Source organism: Indicator indicator, chromosome 1 (assembly GCF_027791375.1).
Source record: "Indicator indicator isolate 239-I01 chromosome 1, UM_Iind_1.1, whole genome shotgun sequence".
Taxonomy (NCBI): Eukaryota; Metazoa; Chordata; class Aves; order Piciformes; family Indicatoridae; genus Indicator; species Indicator indicator.
The window spans coordinates 95,067,785-95,078,358 of record NC_072010.1 but is presented as its reverse complement, the minus strand read 5'-3'; positions in this window follow the sequence as shown (position 1 = coordinate 95,078,358).

Below are 10,574 nucleotides of genomic sequence, written 5' to 3'. Positions count from 1 at the left end.
CATCCAGATATTCCTTGTAATAGGGGCTCCAGAACTGGATGCAGTACTCCAGGTGGGGTCTCACCAGAGTGGAGCAGAGCAGGAGAGTCACCTCCCTCAACCTGCTGGCTGTGCTTCTCTTGATGCAGCCCAGGATAGGATTTGCTTTCTGGGCTGCAAGTGCACACTGGGGGCTCACATTGAGCTTCTCATCCACCAGCACCCCCAAGTCCTTTTCTTCAGGGCTGCTCTCAAGCCAGTCACTGCCCAGTCTATTATCAGTGCTTGGGATTGCCCCAACCACATGCAGGACCCTACATTTGGTCTTGTTGAACCTCTTCACATTGGTTTGTGCCCACCTCTCCAGCCTGTCAAGGTCCCTGGCATCCCTTCCCTCCAGCGTGTCTGCTGCACCACACAGCTTGGTGTTGTCGGCAGACCTGCTGAGGGTGCACTCAATGCCACTGTCCATGTTGCCACCAAAGATGTTGAAGAAGACTGATCCCAGTACTGATTCCTGACAGACTCCACTTGTCACTGGCCTCTTCTTGGACATGGAGCCATTGACAGCCATCAAGCCAGTTCTTTATCCACTGAATGGTCCATCCATCAAACCCAGACTTTACCAGCTTGGAGACCAGGATGTCATGCAGGAAAGTGTTGAAGGCTTTACTCAGGTCAAGATAAATGATATCAGTTGCTCAGCCTTCATCTATTAATGTTGTGACCTTGTCATAGAAGGCCACCAGGTCTGTCAGGCAGGATTTGCCCTTGGTGAACCTGTGCTGATTGTACCAGATCACCTCTTCATTATTATTCTGTCTCAACTAGAAGGTAACAGGGCCCAAGATAGTTGAATAACATTCAAGTGCCACTTCTTCCAAGCTCAAGGTCAGAGCATCCCAACAGGTTGAAAATCAAGAAAGGGATCCAGAAGACCAGCATGGCTGCCCTGCTGGGCAAACTGAAGCGGAAAAAGAGAGTCTAGAGATCATGGAAGGAGGGGCTGACCACTTGGGAGAAATACAAGACTCTTGTCAGAGGATGTAGGGTGGCAACTAGGAAAGCTAAGGCCTCCTTGTAATTAAACCTTGCAATACAGATTAAAGACAACAAAAAGGGCTTTACATAAACTGCAGACAAAACTAAACTAGAGGCAATGTAGGCCCACTGCTGAATGAGGTGGGTGTGCTGGTGACAGAGGATAAAAAGAAGGCAGAGCTACCAAATGCCTTCTTTTCTCTATCTATACTGGTAGAGACTGTCCTCAAGAGCATCAGACCCCTAAGGCCCCATCATCTTTGGTAAGTCATGGGGAACAGGAGAGGTTCCTGAGGACTGGAGGAAAGCAAACGTCACTCCAGTCTCCAAAAAGGACAAGAAGGATGACCTAGGCAACGACAGACTGGTCAGCCTCACCTCCATCCTTGGCACTGCCTAGAGAGGCATATCAAGGATAGAAGGTCATTGGGAGCAGTCAGCGTGGTTTTACCAAGGGCAAGTCACGTCTGACCAACCTGATAGCCTTTTACGAGGACATAACCAGGTGGATAGATGATGGTAGAGCAGTGGATGTGGTTTATCTTGATTTCAGGAAAGCATTTGACACCATCCCCCACAACATCATTTCAGCTAAACTGAGGAAGCATGGTCTGACCAATCGGGTAGTGAGGTGGATTGCAAACTGGTTTAAGAAAAGAAGTCAGCGAGTTGTGGTCAATGGGAAAAAGTCTAGTTGGAGACCTGTATCTAGTGGAATCCCTCAGGGCCAGTACTGGAACCAGTACTATTAAATACATTCATCAATAACCTGGATGAGGGCACAGAGTGCACTGTCAGCAGGTTTGCTGAGCACACAAAACTGGGAGGGGTGGCTGACACACCTGAAGGCTGTGTTGCCATTCAGCAAGACTTAGGCTGGAGAGCTGGGCAGGGAGAAATTTAATGAAATAAAAAGAGGGCAAACATAAAGTCTTGCACCTTGTCCCACTTCGTTGGGAAAGAACAACCCCATGGACCAGTATAGGTTGGGGGCTAATCTGTTGGAGAGCAGCTCTGGTGAAAAGGACTTGGGTGTCCTGGTGGACAACATGATGACCATGAGCCAGCAATGTGCCCTTGTGGACAACAAGGCAAATGGCATCCTGGGGTGTATTAGGGGTGTGGTTAGTAGGTTGAGAGAGGCTCTCCTCCCCCTCTACAGTGCCCTGGTGAGGCTGCGTCTGGAATATTGTGTCTGGTTCTGGGCTCCTCAGTTCAAGAAGGACACGAAACTGCTTGAAAGAGTCCAGTACAGAGCCACAGGGGTGATTAACAGAGTAGAACATTCCCCTTATGAGGAAAAGCTAAGGGAGCTGAGTCTCTTTAGCTTGGAGGAGACTGAGAGGTGACCTCATTAATGTTTATAATATGTGAATGGTGCATGTTGGAAGGATGGAACCAGGCTCTTCTCAATGATGTCCAATGATAGGACAAGGGGCAATGGATGCAGCTGGAGCACAGGAGGTTACACATGAACATAAGGAAATTTTTCACTGTGAAGGTGAGAGAACGGGCTGCCCAGAGAGGTTGTGGAGTCTCCTTCTCTGGAAACATTCAAAACCCACTTGGATGTGTTCCTGGGTAACATGCTCTACCTGGTCTTGCTCTAGCAAAGAGGTTGGACTTAGATGACATTTTGAGGTCACTTCCAACCCCTAACACTCTGTGATTCTGTGATTTCGGCTGCCTGTCAAGAGTCCCATCCAATAGTAAACCTTCAGTACAGCATATACAAACACTGATAACATAACCCAAATTAGCTCTGAAACTACAGACAACATCAGAAGTAGGTGAGCATGCAGAACATCTTGCCCAGAAGATCTTCACATCATTGCAAAGATACGTAGAGAAAATTAGATTAAAAGAACGCCACATGCACTTATGACAACTGTATTTGTACTCCCATTTCAAAAATGGGTCTATCAGTGAAAAAAAATGTTAACCTTGCACATTTTAATAATAGTAATACTACAAAGCTTCTACATAAGAGAGCTCCCAGAGGTAAATGAATGCCACCCAGGCACAGTGAAAATGAAAATCTGACTGACAGTGGTCAGAACCTACTCACCGAAAGATGAACCACTGAACAACGATTAGTCAATATGAACTCTGTAATAACTGCCGAAATAAGCCACAACCCATTGTGTCCCACTTGTGGAAACAGGAATCAAGCACCAGCAAGAACTATGTACTGAATTCACAGAAAATAAGGTAATTGGTACCAAATGCAGGTTAGTCGCATACCATGTGGCAAAAATGTGAATACAGCAAATACTCCCACAGTTAAGATTACCAAAGCATTGCAGAAAAGCCTGTTAAAGAAAAGTCTGGAAGCAAAGAGCAGCTGAAATTAAGTTGTAGAATGATTAGAAGAAATAACACTGTGTAAAGATCATAAATTAGGTCTCAATCATTGTTTTAATATAATTCCTTTATGCTATGCTGTTAGCAGTTTTTCTGAAATAAAATGACTGAATTGTATTCTGAGACAAAACACCTGATAACTCCTAGCCAGGCTCACATCTTGTAAAGATTTGTGCCATGCCTGAATGTCAAGAGGATTCAGAACCACACAGGCAAGGAATGTACACCCATTGACAGTTTATTCTTTCTTAAAATGCTAGTATTGCTACTTGGCTTTCTGCATCCTAGTCATAAGATGATCCATTTTGTGGATCATCCTCAAAATAAATCTCCTGTTCATTTCCTTACAGACATTGAAAAAGGCCCTTTCCTCAACACACATACTTGCCACAGTTGCCACCTCGCAACTATGAGTAAATATTACTCTGCTCCAATCCTGACCTTCCCAGTCTTTGAGATGTTGTGGTTTTGCTTAGGATCATCCTTACTTCCATCATCATCCTTCTTTACAGAAGAAGCCAGGAAGAAGAAGGTACATACAATAAGGCAACTGCCTCTGAGTATCAGTTACACCTTTTGAATAATTTTCAAATATGGAAATCAGTAGTTTCCTGTATGTCTGGCCCCTATTGGCTGGCAAATTTCCTATTTGTATCAAGGTATGAGTCAGCTGAGGAAGAATGTGAAGAGATGCCCATGCAATAAATGAAAAACACCATGTCATGTTTGTGTTGCTGGCAGTGTAAATATACTAGGAGACAGTGACAGATAGGGGAGACACATAGAGTACAAGAAGCTGGAACCTTTTGTGATGGAAGGTAGCCAAAGAACAGGCATTTCAAGGAGGAGATGGCAACATGTTGAGAAAACAAGCCAGGAAGGTAGCTCCAGTAATTGTGTTTTCAGCAAGACAAGAAGGCAACATTGTATTCAGAGACCAACAAGAACAGCTAGCAGTAACCAAGATGGTAAATGAAGAAGAAAGCACAAAGCTTACCCAGAGGCTGAGAAAGAAGTGGGAGATTAGATAACTGCATGTGCAGAGCAAGGTAAGTTATGTTATAGTATGTTATAGACCCAAGTGTGGAGGCTTATAACAGAGGAAAGCAAGAAACAAAGGGAAATCTCAGAGGAGCTTTCTGGAGTTCCAGCTTGGCCTCGGCAGTCTTGAACTTGCAGCAAATCATTCACAAAGATGGGAAGGCAGTATGCTAAATTGTGCAATTTAGTATCACCGACATGAAAGAAGGTAGAGAAAAACAAAGAGTGGACACCAGTGGTGGGTTCTGTGTTGAAAGTATAAAAAACAAATAGCTTAGTGCAGAAGCAACTGAACAAATTACTAGAGCAGTAGGAGGGAAACCAGGAAAATACTGAGACAAAAGTCAAGGGAGGACAGGATTTCAAGATTGGGCATGATCAAGTGTCAAAACCAGCAGGGAAGCCAAGAAGGATGAAGATGGGATAGAGACCCTGAGACTTGGCCAAGAAAAGGTCATAAGAGATCTTCAGAGAAGCTTCAAGGGAATCAGAATATCTATATTTAAGTCAACTTTAAAAAAAAAAAAAAAAAAGAGTTCTAGGCTGCAAACATTGTACAAGATCTTCCATTTTTGGAGCCACAGTTCCTTCTATGAAGCAAAAAATAACTGGGACATCATGCTTTCACTGTGTTTTAATGCCACAAAAGGTGGCATACAGAGGTTTTGAGTTCAATGTCACATTGTAATTCAAGTAATCAACAGCAAGAAGAACAGCCAGCCTTTAAAAAGTGTTTTTCATTCTTACACTTTGGAACCCTTACAAAGCATCAAAAAACTGTTCCAGAACAAATGAGAAGCTGTGCATGGAGAAAGGAACAGACCAAGTTCAGCCAGAAAAGTAGCAGCAGGACCATACAGAGAACAGAGATCTCCAAAATCACAGACCAGTTCTCTCAATTCAAAGCTTGTCTGCTTCATTCAGGTAGAGATAAAGGTAATTGCAGAGGGAACTACTTCAGCAGCTTGTTTATTTTTATTTGCAAGTTCCTGATGGGGAGGCAGAATTGTTTTGGTTTTACTTAATAGTTTTTGTGGGGAAACTGAGAATTCAGAAATGTTCCTTTAATTTGCGACCACAAAAAGTTCAGATTCCTTCCCAATTATCCAAATTTGAACTTTTAACAGTAATTACATATTTCTCACATAATCAACCACAGTCTTTGTAGGGCAGAAAGCATAAGCAAAATTTGAATTGCTAATTCAAAAAAAGAAAAAGCAAATGTTTTTTCCTCAAGGTATAAAAACTCTCACTCATCACCTCTCCCTCATTGTTCAGTCTCCCTTACACATAAAAAAGGGCCAAAGAAAGAATGTACATTCCCTTATTTCTTCACTTCACATCACATAAATTGACCATATTAGAAATATAAGGAATGAGGTACCAGGCCTTGCACAAATTGTTCACCCCAGCTCTCAAAAGCTAGATCCTGGAGAGCAGAAAGAACCAGAGAATGTAACTCAAAGGCTTTTCATTCTAGCCAACTCAAATCCAGTTATTCCTGAGGAAAAGAAGGGGGGTAGAGCAGAAGGGAGAGTGGGAGAACGAGCCTGATAGATGATAGAGATGAAGTGCTACCCCCCCAGCAACAGGTATTGACCACAGGACAAAATGCCAAAGCAACAGCATAGAAAATGAGATGCAAAGAGCAGTACAGAAAGAACTGGGAGAAGGAATAGAGTGTAGGAGGAAATTAGAGTATACAAGTAGGTGGAGTAAAAACATGCTGGGCCTTAAACATGCAGAGAGGAACCCAATTGTGACATGATGCTAGGAAGGCCAATGTGGGATTCAGGAAAAGGTTCTAAAAGGTCAGGAACTAGCAAAATCTCTGTTGTCTGGTTTAAGACACCAACTCCAAGGTTCATAATAGGATGGGGTAGAAGATGAGGCAGGTCAGAGACAGAAGTGCAGAGACAGAAGGATATAATGACAGCCCAGTCCAGATTTTAGGAAAGCACAAGACACACCATTAAATTGGTCCTAAGCTCTGTTGTGAGATCTCCGAATTCTTTTAATACTCCCATGACTTTGCATTTCCATTTCAAACTTAAAATGAAAATTTGCAATTCTTCAACTGCAAAAGCAAACAGTAGCATGTTTGCTCTCGCTCAGCAACAGACATACACAGACTGCCTTTAAAAGTGAAAACATAAGTACAGGGCAATAACACATTACAGACTTCTAAGTTCATCATACATCCATTAGAAAAAAAGGAAACAAAACAAAATGCACAGAATAGGCAGCAAAAGAAGCACTACTGACTCCTACCAAGATGGTATGCTTTTGGGGACTAAACACATCAATGGTGTATTCTTGCTAAACTAATATGATGTGCAACAGCAAGCAATAGAGAGATTTAAATGCTTTTCTTTACATTTCAGAGTTCACACAATTAGAGAGTTCAAATATTTTGGAGATACTTTAGGCTGTCCACTAATCTAGGTACTAGTCATCTTTTCCAGGTTGTCTTCCAGATCAAAAATGCTAGAAAATATATTTTTAAAGCTTCAATTCTAAAGCATTACTCAGTAATAGATTCTACAAATTGAGTACTACAAAACATATAGCTCTGTGTGAATGTCACTGCTTACAGTTCTAACCAAGATTAGGAGAAACAAATGGAAAAATGAGTCCAAAAACATTTAATTTTTTGGTTGCTAATGTCTGAGATGTAATAATTCCTGTTTGGCAACTGTGTGAAATGAGATAATCAGTTCAGTCCTGCTCTTAAGAGACAGCTGTCCATATCGCAGTTGCCATTAGCGATGCTTCTTTTCTGACATCTGAAGGGCCAAAGGTCCAAACTGTGATGTAGACTGAATCTCCCACTATATGAAGGTCAGCTGAAGTTTAGGTGAAGAGGTAGCAAGCAAAGACACCTGTAACTGTGGCAAGAAAAACCTTCTCCAGAGACAGCAGGGTTCAGCTGGGTTGTTCGGGGGTTTGGGGGGGATTGTGTTGTTGGGTTGTGGGGTTTTTTCAGTTGTTTTGGATTTTTTGGTGTTTTGTTTTGTTTGGTGGTGTTTTTTTGTTGGTCGGTTGGTTGGGTTTTGGTTGGTTGTTCATTTGTTTGTCACAGGAAAAAAAAAAAAAGTATGTACTATAGTAGTCATAACCCCATTTCAGACCGGGAAAATACATCCAAACTCCTCAAACTGTTTCTTGTACTTCATACCAACTTTTCTGACTCCTAGAAACTTGCCTACAGAGCCCTATTTCAAAATAAAACCCAAGAACTTAGAGAACACATACTTAAACACTACTATAACCTCATGATCTTTCAGTAATTTTCCCATAACTCTCTAAACCACCTCATTTCATCTTAGTTAATGGCCTGACCTGAGAAATACCACACACTAAGTTTTTGTTTGGGAGCAGAGTGTCCATAGGACAGGAGCTGACTGCTTCCACTTTAAAAGTCAACTTTTGGAAGCATGAATACCCAGATTTACATTTACAAACCCATGTCTGTGTAACTACATGTCTCTTTACTCAAATGCTAAAGTCAACTGTACATTCCTAGGCATTCTCAAGAATTATCCTGTTTACTTAGGTACCTAAACCTATTTACTTAGGTATCTAAATGTGGTTTTTAAAATCTAAGTTTAGGTGTTCAGGTTTAACATTCTTAAAGTAAATTCTTAAAGATGCAGCACATCCATTTAAATATATCTATAAAGCACCATGCATTTTTATGAAGATAAGTAATACTCTGCCATTTTCTTTTATGGATACTTTTGTATGAAATAAATGGTGCAGAATAGCTGCAGTATTCCCCCTCAGAGTAAGCTTGACTTTTGCCTGTGATAAACATTTGATGTAAATACCACGATCATACTCGATAGCTATGCTCTCTAAAAAAAAAAAAAATAATTCTCTTCCTTAAATTTATAGCTGCATTTTAGACTACAAAATTGATTCAGAATCAGCATTGAACGCATTACTCTACAGCACACAACTTTCCGCCTTGTCTGTCTGGTGTGAATATTTAAAGCTCAGGCAGCAAACACAAAATCTTAATCTTTATCATTAGTAATGAACAACAGACCATTTCATGTACAGAAAGATGATGGCTGTGGGAGAGCAGAATTTTATAAGGCTGGCATACATGTTCTGTAAAGTGCCCTGGCATCCATCAGAGCGAAAAGCACTTGAAAAATGTCAAGTCATTACTGTGAGAAAAGGGGCAGTATGAAGTAAATCAACCTCAGGAGCATGAAAAGTCAGTTACCCCTTGGATGTACAAAGGCCAGAATGCCTCAGTTATCTCTTCCCTTGTGCTAGATAATACAGCTATACACAAAATAGGCTGATTGCATAACTAAAGGGCAACAGGTAGGAGGGCACCTAACAGTACCCCCAGAACAGATGTAAGCTTCATGGTTCAGCCTTGCCTTAGAAAGAGGCACCTTCTGAAGCTACCTCTAACTGTCAAAATGACAAATAGCTTTGGAGAGACCTCACATCTTTTGTCTGATCTCCATAGCTCCTTCTCCAGGGACTCCTTGTTAACCATTGTGCTCCCAAACGGACACCAGAAAGGTTCTTGTTCTGGCCAAGCACCCTTTGATAGTCCATTTCGTCACTGCAGAAGAGAAACATTTCTCACTGAAGAAGAGAAACAGGAATATCTCAGGAGAGATATCCTTACACATGATTCTGGTATGGGAATCTGTTTTGACTTCATTTGAGATAAATCTCCCTCACATTTGATTTCTCAGGAAATCACTATTGCGTGTTAGAATACTCATTTGTGACTGGATATTAACTGCCTCATTTACAGAAAGCAGCCAGCTTGGCTCCCCTAGCATGAGGATTCACATTCCTAGCCCCAGAACACAGCGTAAAACACAGATAAAACTGGTGGCAACAGAATGGCTTCTTTTGCCTTTCAGAACAGGTTCCACCAGCACCGTCATGACTTTCATACCCAGGCCACTGAGCACCACAGGACCCACTCTCAAGGACACTCTTTCCAGAATTCATCCCACAGCCCCTAGGTACATTAGCACATACATCTTGGGACAGTGGCACTAGGATCTGCATCACAAAATTATTTTATTCACATTGTTATGAGCACAGTGGGACCCACGTGGAGAACAACTGACACTCCAACCCCACAGGTGCATCCTTGGACACTAGTACAACAAATCACTGCTCCTGACTGCTTTTTTGGCCAGTATTATCCTTCTTAATGACCCCTAAATGACAGAAATTAATTCATAACAATGATGATAAAGACTGAGCCTAGTATATATCAGTGAAAGAAAGTGGAAGGGAAAGGGTAGGGAGGTTTCTTACAATTAAATAGGTGTAAGGCTTCCCACAAGCTACATAGTGAGGGAAAGAAGCAAGTCAATTCCATATAGCATACAAGGGAGCTAAATTACAGAAATGCAGAAAGACATGCAGAAAAAGAAGCCTGGGGAGAGGTTCAGAAACAGAAAGGATTAAAATGAAAGCAGATAGAGACATGGAAAACAAGGACAGAAGGTTAAAGAGGAGGACAGCTTGGAATAGAGAGGCAATACAATGTGGTCACTCACTCTGGAAGATTTTCTGGAGGGAAGTGGATTATCTTCAGTGTTGTTTTCTGGAGTGCTGCCCTTCACACTTCTCTGAGACCCATTATCAGAGCTACTCCAAGAGGTTCTTCAAGAAGTATTTTGAGGGTGAAGAGTTTGTGGATGAAACCAGGATCTTGAGTATTAAAATAATCTGCTCGGGACCGTCAGTCCTCTAAAACTGCTGAGTTGATCCCAGGATGGAGATCCTCCCTCCCTTTTGGCAGCTAAAGGGGTATTCCCTTAGGAAACAGCTTTATCACTGATTATTATGGGAGGTGCACCTTCTCTCCTTGCACAGCGTGTTTGAAGAAAACCCTCCTGGGATTAGGGAATGAGGGATCTTCCCTGGGATGAAGGATAATGTCAGTATTGGAAATTACCTTTATCTCCAGTGGTTAACATCAAATGGGAAAGGGAAGAGTATTTAAATCTGACCCTGCTTTCTCTCCCTTGTTTTTCTTTCTCTGCTGCCTGCTGATCAGATGTAAAAAAAATAAAATTACTAGGTATCTGGAGCTCCTGCTGACTTCTGTCTTGGGGACCGTCTTTCTTGGGCATATGGGGTTTCTTCTGTCTGGT